This window comes from Centroberyx gerrardi, chromosome 14 (assembly GCF_048128805.1).
Source record: "Centroberyx gerrardi isolate f3 chromosome 14, fCenGer3.hap1.cur.20231027, whole genome shotgun sequence".
NCBI lineage: Eukaryota > Metazoa > Chordata > Actinopteri > Beryciformes > Berycidae > Centroberyx > Centroberyx gerrardi.
The window spans coordinates 30,828,980-30,843,983 of NC_136010.1; positions in this window are offsets into that span (position 1 = coordinate 30,828,980).

Consider the following 15,004-nt stretch of genomic DNA (forward strand, 5'->3'; position numbering starts at 1 on the left):
GGCTGCAGGCCTTTTGAAAACAGCTGAATGTAACCATAATTCATCAGTGTGCTGCTAGCCACCAGAAGGTTTAAAATGAACAATGTTGGACTCTATGAAAAGGTCTGAATCTGAGCTTTAAATTGAGGTGTCACTCCAGTAAATCAGATCATGCTAGCCTGAAAGACCAGGCTAAATATACAGAACAGATTTGACCTCTGACCCAGCTCTGAAATCTGTGTGGTATTGACCACACTAAATGTCTGATTTTAAGCAGCCAGGGGTCTCTGTTTTCTGTGTCTAAAGGCTGTTCAGAGGTAGAAACAGCGTTTTTGGGGTTTAAAGGCTGTTTGGAGGGAGAAATGCCGTTTTCGGTCTCTAAAGGTTGTTCGCAGGTAGAAACAGCGTTTAAAGGGTTTAAAGGCTGTTTGGAGCTACCAACGCCGTTTTCGATGTCTAAAGGCTGTTCGGAGGTAGAAACAGCGTTTTTTGGGTTTAAAGGTTGTTTGAAGCTACAAACGCCGTTTCGGTGTCTAAAGACTGTTCGGAGGTAGAAACACCGTTTTTTGGGTTTAAGGCTTTTTGGAGCTACGAAGGCCGTTTTCTGTGTCTAAAAGCTGTTCGGAGGTAGAAACGCCGTTTTCGGTGTCTAAAGGCTGTTTGGAGGGAGAAACGCTGTTCTCCCTGTCTAAAGGCTGTTCGGATGGAGAAACAACATTTTTGGGGTTTAAAGGCTATTTGGAGGGAGAAACGCCGTTTTCAGCATCTAAAGGCTATGCGGAGGTAGAAACAGCGTTTTTTGGGTTTAAAGGCTGTTTGGAGCTATCAACGCTGTTTTCATTGTCTAAACACACCAACACCATTTTCTGGAGTGATCTGATTGGACCACATCAGGAGGAAAGGAGAGATCTGTTTGGACTACAGCAGGAGGAAAGGAGAGATCTGATTGGACCATGGCATAAAATGAGGGATCTGATTGGACGATAGCAAAAAGAAAGGAGAGATCTGATTGGACTACAGCAACATGAAAGGAGAGCTCTGATTGGACCATGGCATAAAAGGAGGGATCTGATTGGACCATACAAAGAGGAAAGGAGGGATCTGATTGGACCACAGCAGGAGGAAAGGAGCGATCTGATTGGACGACAGCAAGATGAAAGGAGAGCTCTGATTGGACCGTGGAATAAAAGGAGAGATCTGATTGGACAACAGCAAGAGGAAAGGAGGGATCTGATTGGACGACAGCAAGATGAAAGGAGAGCTCTGATTGGACCGTGGCATAAAAGGTGGGATCTGATTGTACCACAGCAGGAGGAAAGGAGCGATCTGATTGGACGACAGCAAGATGAAAGGAGAGCTCTGATTGGACCATGGCATAAAAGGAGGGATCTGATTGGATCATAGCAAGAGGAAAGTAGGGATCTGATTGGACCACAGCAGGAGGAAAGGAAAGCTCTGATTGGACCATGGCATAAAAGGAGGGATCTGATTTGACCACAGCAGGAGGAAAGGAGCGATCTGATTGGACGACAGCAAGATGAAAGGAGAGCTCTGATTGGACCGTGGCATAAAGGGAGGGATCTGATTGGACCACATCAAGAGGAAAGGAGAGCTCTGATTGGACCGTGGAATAAAAGGAGAGATCTGATTGGACAACAGCAAGAGGAAAGGAGGGATCTGATTGGCCCACAGCAGGAGGAAAGCAGCGATCTGATTGGACGACAGCAAGATGAAAGGAGAGCTCTGATTGGACCGTGGCATAAAAGGAGGGATCTGATTGTACCACAGCAGGAGAAAAGGAGCGATCTGATTGGACGACAGCAAGATGAAAGGAGCGATCTGATTGGACCGTGGCATAAAAGGAGGGATCTGATTGGACCACAGCAAGCGGAAAGGAGGGATCTGATTGGACCACAGCAGGAGGAAAGGAGCGATCTGATTGGACGACAGCAAGATGAAAGGAGAGCTCTGATTGGACCGTGGCATAAAAGGAGGGATCTGATTGGACCACAGCAAGAGGAAAGGAGGGATCTGATTGGACCACAGCAGGAGGAAAGGAGCGATCTGATTGGACGACAGCAAGATGAAAGGAGAGCTCTGATTGGACCGTGGCATAAAAGGAGCGATCTGATTGGACCACAGCAAGAGGAAAGGAGGGATCTGATTGGACCACAGCAGGAGGAAAGCAGCGATCTGATTGGACGACAGCAAGATGAAAGGAGAGCTCTGATTGGACCGTGGCATAAAAAGAGGGATCTGATTGGACCACAGCAAGAGGAAAGGATGGATCTGATTGGACCACAGCAGGAGGAAAGGAGCGATCTGATTGGACCGTGGCATAAAAGGAGGAATCTGATTGGACCACAGCAAGAGGAAAGGAGCGATCTGATTGGACCACAGCAGGAGGAAAGGAGCGATCTGATTGGATGAAAGCAAGATGAAAGGAGAGCTCTGATTGGACTGTGGCATAAAAGGAGGGATCTGATTGGACCACAGCATGAGGAAAGGAGGGATCTGATTGGACCACAGCAGGAGGAAAGGAGCGATCTGATTGGACGACAGCAAGATGAAAGGAGAGCTCTGATTGGACCGTGGCATAAAAAGAGGGATCTGATTCGACCACAGCAAGAGGAAAGGAGGGATCTGATTGGACCACAGCAGGAGGAAAGGAGCGATCTGATTGGACGACAGCAAGATGAAAGGAGAGCTCTGATTGGACCACAGCAGGAGGAAAGGAGCGATCTGATTGGACGACAGCAAGATGAAAGGAGAGCTCTGATTGGACCGTGGCATAAAAGGAGGGATCTGATTGGATGACAGAAAGAGGAAAGGAGGGATCTGATTGGACCACAGCAGGAGGAAAGGAGCGATCTGATTGGACCACAGCAGGAGGAAAGGAGCGATCTGATTGGACGACAGCAAGATGAAAGGAGAGCTCTGATTGGACCGTGGCATAAAAGGAGTGATCTGATTGGACCACAGAAAGAGGAAAGGAGGGATCTGATTGGACCACAGCAGGAGGAAAGGAGAGATCTGATTGGACGACAGCAAGATGAAAGGAGAGCTCTGATTGGACCACAGCAGGAGGAAAGGAGCGATCTGATTGGACGACAGCAAGATGAAAGGAGAGCTCTGATTGGACCGTGCCATAAAAGGAGGGATCTGATTGGACCAAAGCAGGAGGAAAGGAGCGATCTGATTGGACGACAGCAAGATGAAAGGAGAGCTCTGATTGGACCACAGCAGGAGGAAAGGAGCGATCTGATTGGACGACAGCAAGATGAAAGGAGAGCTCTGATTGGACCGTGGCATAAAAGGAGGGATCTGATTGGACCACAGCAAGAGGAAAGGAGGGATCTGATTGGACCAAAGCAGGAGGAAAGGAGCGATCTGATTGTACCACAGCAAGATGAAAGGAGAGCTCTGATTGGACTGTGGCATAAAAGGAGGGATCTGATTGGACCACAGCAAGAGGAAAGGAGGGATCTGATTGGACCACAGCAGGAGGAAAGGAGCGATCTGATTGGACGACAGCAAGATGAAAGGAGAGCTCTGATTGGACCACAGCAGGAGGAAAGGAGCGATCTGATTGGACGACAGCAAGATGAAAGGAGAGCTCTGATTGGACCGTGGCATAAAAGGAGGGATCTGATTGGACCACAGAAAGAGGAAAGGAGGGATCTGATTGGACCACAGCAGGAGGAAAGGAGCGATCTGATTGGACCACAGCAGGAGGAAAGGAGCGATCTGATTGTACGACAGCAAGATGAAAGGAGAGCTCTGATTGGACCGTGGCATAAAAGGAGTGATCTGATTGGACCACAGCAAGAGGAAAGGAGGGATCTGATTGGACCACAGCAGGAGGAAAGGAGCGATCTGATTGGACGACAGCAAGATGAAAGGAGAGCTCTGATTGGACCACAGCAGGAGGAAAGGAGCGATCTGATTGGACGACAGCAAGATGAAAGGAGAGCTCTGATAGGACCGTGGCATAAAAGGAGGGATCTGATTGGACCAAAGCAGGAGGAAAGGAGCGATCTGATTGGACGACAACAAGATGAAAGGAGAGCTCTGATTGGACGACAGCAGGAGGAAAGGAGCGATCTGATTGGACAACAGCAAGATGAAAGGAGAGCTCTGATTGGACCGTGGCATAAAAGGAGGGATCTGATTGGACCACAGAAAGAGGAAAGGAGGGATCTGATTGGACCACAGCAGGAGGAAAGGAGCGATCTGATTGGACCACAGCAGGAGGAAAGGAGTGATCTGATTGGACGACAGCAAGATGAAAGGAGAGCTCTGATTGGACCGTGGCATACAAGGAGTGATCTGATTGGACCACAGCAAGAGGAAAGGAGGGATCTGATTGGACCACAGCAGGAGGAAAGGAGCGATCTGATTGGACGACAGCAAGATGAAAGGAGAGCTCTGATTGGACCACAGCAGGAGGAAAGGAGCGATCTGATTGGACGACAGCAAGATGAAAGGAGAGCTCTGAAAGGACCGTGGCATAAAAGGAGGGATCTGATTGGACCAAAGCAGGAGGAAAGGAGCGATCTGATTGGACGACAGCAAGATGAAAGGAGAGCTCTGATTGGACCACAGCAGGAGGAAAGGAGCGATCTGATTGGACGACAGCAAGATGAAAGGAGAGCTCTGATTGGACCGTGGCATAAAAGGAGGGATCTGATTGGACCACAGCAAGAGGAAAGGAGGGATCTGATTGGACCACAGCAGGAGGAAAGGAGCGATCTGATTGGACCACAGCAAGATGAAAGGAGAGCTCTGATTGGACCGTGGCATAAAAGGAGCGATCTGATTGGACCACAGCAAGAAGAAAGGAGGGATCTGATTGGACCGTGGCATAAAAGGAGGGATCTGATTGGACCACAGTAAGAGGAAAGGAGGGATCTGATTGGACCACAGCAGGAGGAAAGGAGCTATCTGATTGGACCACAGCAAGATGAAAGGAGAGCTCTGATTGGACCGTGGCATAAAAGGAGCGATCTGATTGGACCACAGCAAGAAGAAAGGAGGGATCTGATTGGACCGTGGCATAAAAGGAGGGATCTGATTGGACAACAGCAAAAGGAAAGGAGGGATCTGATTGGACCACAGCAGGAGGAAAGGAGCGATCTGATTGGACGACAGCAAGATGAAAGGAGAGCTCTGATTGGACCGTGGCATAAAAGGAGGGATCTGATTGGACCACAGCAAGCGGAAAGGAGGGATCTGATTGGACCACAGCAGGAGGAAAGGAGCGATATGATTGGACGACAGCAAGATGAAAGGAGAGCTCTGATTGGACCGTGGCATAAAAAGAGGGATCTGATTGGACCACAGCAAGAGGAAAGGAGGGATCTAATTGGACCAAAGCAGGAGGAAAGGAGGGATCTGATTGGACCACAGCAAGATGAAAGGAGAGCTCTGATTGGACCGTGGCATAAAAGGAGGGATCTGATTGGACCACAGCAAGAGGAAAGGAGGGATCTGATTGGACCACAGCAGGAGGAAAGGAGCGATCTGATTGGACGACAGCAAGATGAAAGGAGAGCTCTGATTGGACCACAGCAGGAGGAAAGGAGCGATCTTATTGGACCACAGCAAGATGAAAGGAGAGCTCTGATTGGACCGTGGCATAAAAGAAGGGATCTGATTGGACAACAGAAAGAAGAAAGGAGGGATCTGATTGGACCACAGCAGGAGGAAAGGAGCGATCTGATTGGACCACAGCAGGAGGAAAGGAGCGATCTGATTGGACGACAGCAAGATGAAAGGAGAGCTCTGATTGGACCGTGGCATAAAAGGAGTGATCTGATTGGACCACAGCAAGAGGAAAGGAGGGATCTGATTGGATCACAGCAGGAGGAAAGGAGCGATCTGATTGGACAACAGCAAGATGAAAGGAGAGCTCTGATTGGACCACAGCGGGAGGAAAGGAGCGATCTGATTGGACGACAGCAAGATGAAAGGAGAGTTCTAATTGGACCATGGCATAAAAGGAGGGATCTTATTGGACCAAAGCAGGAGGAAAGGAGCGATCTGATTGGACGACAGCAAGATGAAAGGAGAGCTCTGATTGGACCACAGCAGGAGGAAAGGAGCGATCTGATTGGACGACAGCAAGATGAAAGGAGAGCTCTGATTGGACCGTGGCATACAAGGAGTGATCTGATTGGACCACAGCAAGAGGAAAGGAGGGATCTGATTGGACCACAGCAGGAGGAAAGGAGCGATCTGATTGGACGACAGCAAGATGAAAGGAGAGCTCTGATTGGACCACAGCAGGAGGAAAGGAGCGATCTGATTGGACGACAGCAAGATGAAAGGAGAGCTCTGATAGGACCGTGGCATAAAAGGAGGGATCTGATTGGACCAAAGCAGGAGGAAAGGAGCGATCTGATTGGACGACAGCAAGATGAAAGGAGAGCTCTGATTGGACCGTGGCATAAAAGGAGGGATCTGATTGGACCACAGCAAGAGGAAAGGAGGGATCTGATTGGACCACAGCAGGAGGAAAGGAGCGATCTGATTGGACCACAGCAAGATGAAAGGAGAGCTCTCATTGGACCGTGGCATAAAAGGAGCGATCTGATTGGACCACAGCAAGAAGAAAGGAGGGATCTGATTGGACCGTGGCATAAAAGGAGGGATCTGATTTGACCACAGTAAGAGGAAAGGAGGGATCTGATTGGACCACAACAGGAGGAAAGGAGCGATCTGATTGGACCACAGCAAGATGAAAGGAGAGCTCTGATTGGACCGTGGCATAAAAGGAGCAATCTGATTGGACGACAGCAAGATGAAAGGAGAGCTCTGATTGGACCATGGCATAAAAGGAGGGATCTGATTGGACCACAGCAAGAGGAAAGGAGGGATCTGATTGGACCACAGCAGGAGGAAAGGAGCGATCTGATTGGACGACAGCAAGATGAAAGGAGAGCTCTGATTGGACCGTGGCATAAAAAGAGGGATCTGATTCGACCACAGCAAGAGGAAAGGAGGGATCTAATTGGACCACAGCAGGAGGAAAGGAGGGATCTGATTGGACCACAGCAAGATGAAAGGAGAGCTCTGATTGGACCGTGGCATAAAAGGAGGGATCTGATAGGACCACAGCAAGAGGAAAGGAGGGATCTGATTGGACCACAGCAGGAGGAAAGGAGCGATCTGATTGGACGACAGCAAGATGAAAGGAGAGCTCTGATTGGACCACAGCAGGAGGAAAGGAGCGATCTTATTGGACCACAGCAAGATGAAAGGAGAGCTCTGATTGGACCGTGGCATAAAAGGAGGGATCTGATTGGACAACAGAAAGAAGAAAGGAGGGATCTGATTGGACCACAGCAGGAGGAAACGAGCGATCTGATTGGACCACAGCAGGAGGAAAGGAGCGATCTGATTGGACGACAGCAAGATGAAAGGAGAGCTCTGATTGGACCGTGGCATAAAAGGAGTGATCTGATTGGACCACAGCAAGAGGAAAGGAGGGATCTGATTGGATCACAGCAGGAGGAAAGGAGCGATCTGATTGGACGACATCAAGATGAAAGTAGAGCTCTGATTGGACCACAGCAGGAGGAAAGGAGCGATCTGATTGGACGACAGCAAGATGAAAGGAGAGTTCTAATTGGACCATGGCATAAAAGGAGGGATCTGATTGGACCAAAGCAGGAGGAAAGGAGCGATCTGATTGGACGACAGCAAGATGAAAGGAGAGCTCTGATTGGACCACAGCAGGAGGAAAGGAGCGATCTGATTGGACGACAGCAAGATGAAAGGAGAGCTCTGATTGGACCGTGGCATAAAAGGAGGGATCTGATTGGACCACAGCAAGAGGAAAGGAGGGATCTGATTGGACCACAGCAGGAGGAAAGGAGGGATCTGATTGGACCACAGCAGGAGGAAAGGAGCGATCTGATTGGACCGTGGCATAAAAGGAGGGATCTGATTGGACCACAGCAAGAGGAAAGGAGGGATCTGATTGGACCACAGCAGGAGGAAAGGAGCGATCTGATTGGACCACAGCAAGATGAAAGGAGAGCTCTGATTGTACCGTGGCATAAAAGGAGGGATCTGATTGGATCACAACAAGAGGAAAGGAAGGATCTGATTGGACCACAGCAGGAGGAAAGCAGCGATCTGATTGGACGACAGCAAGATGAAAGGAGAGCTCTGATTGGACCGTGGCATAAAAGGAGGGATCTGATTGGACCACAGCAGGAGGAAAGGAGCGATCTGATTGGACCACAGCAAGATGAAAGGAGAGCTCTGATTGGACCACAGCAGGAGGAAAGGAGCGATCTGATTGGACGACAGCAAGATGAAAGGAGAGTTCTAATTGGACCATGGCATAAAAGGAGGGATCTGATTGGACCAAAGCAGGAGGAAAGGAGCGATCTGATTGGACGACAGCAAGATGAAAGGAGAGCTCTGATTGGACCACAGCAGGAGGAAAGGAGCGATCTGATTGGACGACAGCAAGATGAAAGGAGAGCTCTGATTGGACCGTGGCATAAAAGGAGGGATCTGATTGGACCACAGCAAGAGGAAAGGAGGGATCTGATTGGACCACAGCAGGAGGAAAGGAGCGATCTGATTGGACGACAGCAGGAGGAAAGGAGCGATCTGATTGGATCACAGCAAGATGAAAGGAGAGCTCTGATTGGACCGTGGCATAAAAGGAGGGATCTGATTGGATCACAACAAGAGGAAAGGAAGGATCTGATTGGACCACAGCAGGAGGAAAGCAGCGATCTGATTGGACGACAGCAAGATGAAAGGAGAGCTCTGATTGGACCGTGGCATAAAAGGAGGGATCTGATTGGACCACAGCAGGAGGAAAGGAGCGATCTGATTGCACCACAGCAAGATGAAAGGAGAGCTCTGATTGGACCGTGGCATAAAAGGAGCGATCTGATTGGACCACAGCAAGAAGAAAGGAGGGATCTGATTGGACCACAGCAGGAGGAAAGGAGCGATCTGATTGGACGACAGCAATATGAAAGGAGAGCTCTGATTGGACCGTGGCATAAAAGGAGGGATCTGATTGGACCACAGCAAAAGGAAAGGAGGGATCTGATTGGAACACAGCAGGAGGAAAGAAGCGATCTGATTGGACGACAGCATGATGAAAGGAGAGCTCTGATTGGACCATGGAATAAAAGGAGGGATTTGATTGGACCACTGCAGGAGGAAAGGAGCGATCTGATTGGACCACAGCAAGATGAAAGGAGAGCTCTGATTGAACCGTGGCATAAAAGGAGTGATCTGATTGGACCACAGCAAGAGGAAAGGAGGGATCTGATTGGACCACAGCAGGAGGAAAGGAGCGATCTGATTGGACGACAGCAAGATGAAAGGAGAGCTCTGATTGGACCACAGCAGGAGGAAAGGAGCGATCTGATTGGACGACAGCAAGATGAAAGGAGAGCTCTGATTGCACCGTGGCATAAAAGGAGGGATCTGATTGGAACACAGCAGGAGGAAAGGAGCGATCTGATTGGATGACAGCAAGAGGAAAGGAGAGCTCTGATTGGACCGTGGCATAAAAGGAGGGATCTGATTGGACCACAGCAGTAGGAAAGGAGCAATCTGATTGGACGACAGCAAGATGAAAGGACAGCTCTGATTGGACCGTGGCATAAAAGGAGGGATCTGATTGGACCACAGCAAGAGGAAAGGAGGGATCTGATTGGACCACAGCAGGAGGAAAGGAGCGATCTGATTGGACGACAGCAAGAAGAAAGGAGAGCTCTGATTGGACCGTGGCATAAAAGGAGGGATCTGATTGGACCACAGCAAGAGGAAAGGAGGGATCTGATTGGAACACAGCAGGAGGAAAGAAGCGATCTGATTGGACGACAGCAAGATGAAAGGAGAGCTCTGATTGGACCATGGAATAAAAGGAGGGATTTGATTGGACCACTGCAGGAGGAAAGGAGCGATCTGATTGGACCACAGCAAGATGAAAGGAGAGCTCTGATTGAACCGTGGCATAAAAGGAGCGATCTGATTGGACCACAGCAAGAAGAAAGGAGGGATCTGATTGGACCACAGCAGGAGGAAAGGAGCGATCTGATTGGACGACAGCAGGAGGAAAGGAGCGATCTGATTGGATCACAGCAAGATGAAAGGAGAGCTCTGATTGGACCGTGGCATTAAAGGAGGGATCTGATTGGACCACAGCAAAAGGAAAGGAGGGATCTGATTGGAACACAGCAGGAGGAAAGAAGCGATCTGATTGGACGACAGCAAGATGAAAGGAGAGCTCTGATTGGACCATGGAATAAAAGGAGGGATTTGATTGGACCACTGCAGGAGGAAAGGAGCGATCTGATTGGACCACAGCAAGATGAAAGGAGAGCTCTGATTGGACCGTGGCATAAAAGGAGGGATCTGATTGGACCACAGCAGGAGGAAAGGAGCGATCTGATTGCACCACAGCAAGATGAAAGGAGAGCTCTGATTGGACCGTGGCATAAAAGGAGCGATCTGATTGGACCACAGCAAGAAGAAAGGAGGGATCTGATTGGACCACAGCAGGAGGAAAGGAGCGATCTGATTGGACGACAGCAATATGAAAGGAGAGCTCTGATTGGACCGTGGCATAAAAGGAGGGATCTGATTGGACCACAGCAAAAGGAAAGGAGGGATCTGATTGGAACACAGCAGGAGGAAAGAAGCGATCTGATTGGACGACAGCATGATGAAAGGAGAGCTCTGATTGGACCATGGAATAAAAGGAGGGATTTGATTGGACCACTGCAGGAGGAAAGGAGCGATCTGATTGGACCACAGCAAGATGAAAGGAGAGCTCTGATTGGACCATGGAATAAAAGGAGGGATTTGATTGGACCACTGCAGGAGGAAAGGAGCGATCTGATTGGACCACAGCAAGATGAAAGGAGAGCTCTGATTGAACCGTGGCATAAAAGGAGTGATCTGATTGGACCACAGCAAGAGGAAAGGAGGGATCTGATTGGACCACAGCAGGAGGAAAGGAGCGATCTGATTGGACGACAGCAAGATGAAAGGAGAGCTCTGATTGGACCGTGGCATAAAAGGAGGGATCTGATTGGACCACAGCAAGAGGAAAGGAGGGATCTGATTGGACCACAGCAGGAGGAAAGGAGCGATCTGATTGGACGACAGCAAGATGAAAGGAGAGCTCTGATTGGACCGTGGCATAAAAGGAGGGATCTGATTGGACCACAGCAAGAGGAAAGGAGGGATCTGATTGGACCACAGCAGTAGCAAAGGAGCGATCTGATTGGACGACAGCAAGAGGAAAGGAGATCTCTGATTGGACCGTGGCATAAAAGGAGGGATCTGATTGGACCACAGCAAGAGGAAAGGAGGGATCTGATTGGACCACAGCAGGAGGAAAGGAGCGATCTGATTGGACGATAGCAAGATGAAAGGAGAGCTCTGATTGGACCGTGGCATAAAAGGAGGGATCTGATTGGACCACAGAAAGAGGAAAGGAGGGATCTGATTGGACCACAGCAGGAGGAAAGGAGCGATCTGATTGGATGACAGCAAGAGGAAAGGAAAGCTCTGATTGGACCGTGGCATAAAAGGAGGGATCTGATTGGACCACAGCAGTAGGAAAGGAGCAATCTGATTGGACCACAGCAAGATGAAAGGAGAGCTCTGATTGGACCGTGGCATAAAAGGAGGGATCTGATTGGACCACAGCAAGAGGAAAGGAGGGATCTGATTGGACCACAGCAGGAGGAAAGGAGCGATCTGATTGGACGACAGCAAGATGAAAGGAGAGCTCTGATTGGACCACAGCAGGAGGAAATGAGCGATCTTATTGGACCACAGCAAGATGAAAGGAGAGCTTTGATTGGACCGTGGCATAAAAGGAGGGATCTGATTGGACAACAGAAAGAAGAAAGGAGGGATCTGATTGGACCACAGCAGGAGGAAACGAGCGATCTGATTGGACCACAGCAGGAGGAAAGGAGCGATCTGATTGGACGACAGCAAGATGAAAGGAGAGCTCTGATTGGACCGTGGCATAAAAGGAGTGATCTGATTGGACCACAGCAAGAGGAAAGGAGGGATCTGATTGGATGACAGCAGGAGGAAAGGAGCGATCTGATTGGACGACAGCAAGATGAAAGGAGAGCTCTGATTGGACCGTGGCATAAAAGGAGGGATCTGATTGGACCACAGCAGGAGGAAAGGAGCGATCTGATTGGATGACAGCAAGAGGAAAGGAGAGCTCTGATTGGACCGTGGCATAAAAGGAGGGATCTGATTGGACCACAGCAGTAGGAAAGGAGCAATCTGATTGGACGACAGCAAGATGAAAGGACAGCTCTGATTGGACCGTGGCATAAAAGGAGGGATCTGATTGGACCACAGCAAGAGGAAAGGAGGGATCTGATTGGACCACAGCAGTAGGAAAGGAGCGATCTGATTGGACGACAGCAAGATGAAAGGAGAGCTCTGATTGGACCATGGAATAAAAGGAGGGATTTGATTGGACCACTGCAGGAGGAAAGGAGCGATCTGATTGGACCACAGCAAGATGAAAGGAGAGCTCTGATTGAACCGTGGCATAAAAGGAGCGATCTGATTGGACCACAGCAAGAAGAAAGGAGGGATCTGATTGGACCACAGCAGGAGGAAAGGAGCGATCTGATTGGACGACAGCAGGAGGAAAGGAGCGATCTGATTGGATCACAGCAAGATGAAAGGAGAGCTCTGATTGGACCGTGGCATAAAAGGAGGGATCTGATTGGATCACAAAAAGAGGAAAGGAAGGATCTGATTGAACCACAGCAGGAGGAAAGCAGCGATCTGATTGGACTACAGCAAGATGAAAGGAGAGCTCTGATTGGACCGTGGCATAAAAGGAGGGATCTGATTGGACCACAGCAGGAGGAAAGGAGCGATCTGATTGCACCACAGCAAGATGAAAGGAGAGCTCTGATTGGACCGTGGCATAAAAGGAGCGATCTGATTGGACCACAGCAAGAAGAAAGGAGGGATCTGATTGGACCACAGCAGGAGGAAAGGAGCGATCTGATTGGACGACAGCAATATGAAAGGAGAGCTCTGATTGGACCGTGGCATAAAAGGAGGGATCTGATTGGACCACAGCAAAAGGAAAGGAGGGATCTGATTGGAACACAGCAGGAGGAAAGAAGCGATCTGATTGGACGACAGCAAGATGAAAGGAGAGCTCTGATTGGACCATGGAATAAAAGGAGGGATTTGATTGGACCACTGCAGGAGGAAAGGAGCGATCTGATTGGACCACAGCAAGATGAAAGGAGAGCTCTGATTGGACCGTGGCATAAAAGGAGGGATCTGATTGGACCACAGCAAGAGGAAAGGAGGGATCTGATTGGACCACAGCAGGAGGAAAGGAGCGATCTGATTGGACGACAGCAAGATGAAAGGAGAGCTCTGATTGGACCACAGCAGGAGGAAAGGAGCGATCTTATTGGACCACAGCAAGATGAAAGGAGAGCTCTGATTGGACCGTGGCATAAAAGGAGGGATCTGATTGGACAACAGAAAGAAGAAAGGAGGGATCTGATTGGACCACAGCAGGAGGAAACGAGCGATCTGATTGGACCACAGCAGGAGGAAAGGAGCGATCTGATTGGACGACAGCAAGATGAAAGGAGAGCTCTGATTGGACCGTGGCATAAAAGGAGGGATCTGATTGGACCAAAGCAGGAGGAAAGGAGCGATCTGATTGGACGACAGCAAGATGAAAGGAGAGCTCTGATTGGACCACAGCAGGAGGAAAGGAGCGATCTGATTGGACGACAGCAAGATGAAAGGAGAGCTCTGATTGGACCGTGGCATAAAAGGAGGGATCTGATTGGACCACAGCAAGAGGAAAGGAGGGATCTGATTGGACCACAGCAGGAGGAAAGGAGGGATCTGATTGGACCACAGCAGGAGGAAAGGAGCGATCTGATTGGACCGTGGCATAAAAGGAGGGATCTGATTGGACCACAGCAAGAGGAAAGGAGGGATCTGATTGGACCACAGCAGGAGGAAAGGAGCGATCTGATTGGACCACAGCAAGATGAAAGGAGAGCTCTGATTGTACCGTGGCATAAAAGGAGGGATCTGATTGGATCACAACAAGAGGAAAGGAAGGATCTGATTGGACCACAGCAGGAGGAAAGCAGCGATCTGATTGGACGACAGCAAGATGAAAGGAGAGCTCTGATTGGACCGTGGCATAAAAGGAGGGATCTGATTGGACCACAGCAGGAGGAAAGGAGCGATCTGATTGGACCACAGCAAGATGAAAGGAGAGCTCTGATTGGACCACAGCAGGAGGAAAGGAGCGATCTGATTGGACGACAGCAAGATGAAAGGAGAGTTCTAATTGGACCATGGCATAAAAGGAGGGATCTGATTGGACCAAAGCAGGAGGAAAGGAGCGATCTGATTGGACGACAGCAAGATGAAAGGAGAGCTCTGATTGGACCACAGCAGGAGGAAAGGAGCGATCTGATTGGACGACAGCAAGATGAAAGGAGAGCTCTGATTGGACCGTGGCATAAAAGGAGGGATCTGATTGGACCACAGCAAGAGGAAAGGAGGGATCTGATTGGACCACAGCAGGAGGAAAGGAGCGATCTGATTGGACGACAGCAGGAGGAAAGGAGCGATCTGATTGGATCACAGCAAGATGAAAGGAGAGCTCTGATTGGACCGTGGCATAAAAGGAGGGATCTGATTGGATCACAACAAGAGGAAAGGAAGGATCTGATTGGACCACAGCAGGAGGAAAGCAGCGATCTGATTGGACGACAGCAAGATGAAAGGAGAGCTCTGATTGGACCGTGGCATAAAAGGAGGGATCTGATTGGACCACAGCAGGAGGAAAGGAGCGATCTGATTGCACCACAGCAAGATGAAAGGAGAGCTCTGATTGGACCGTGGCATAAAAGGAGCGATCTGATTGGACCACAGCAAGAAGAAAGGAGGGATCTGATTGGACGACAGCAGGAGGAAAGGAGCGATCTGATTGGACGAC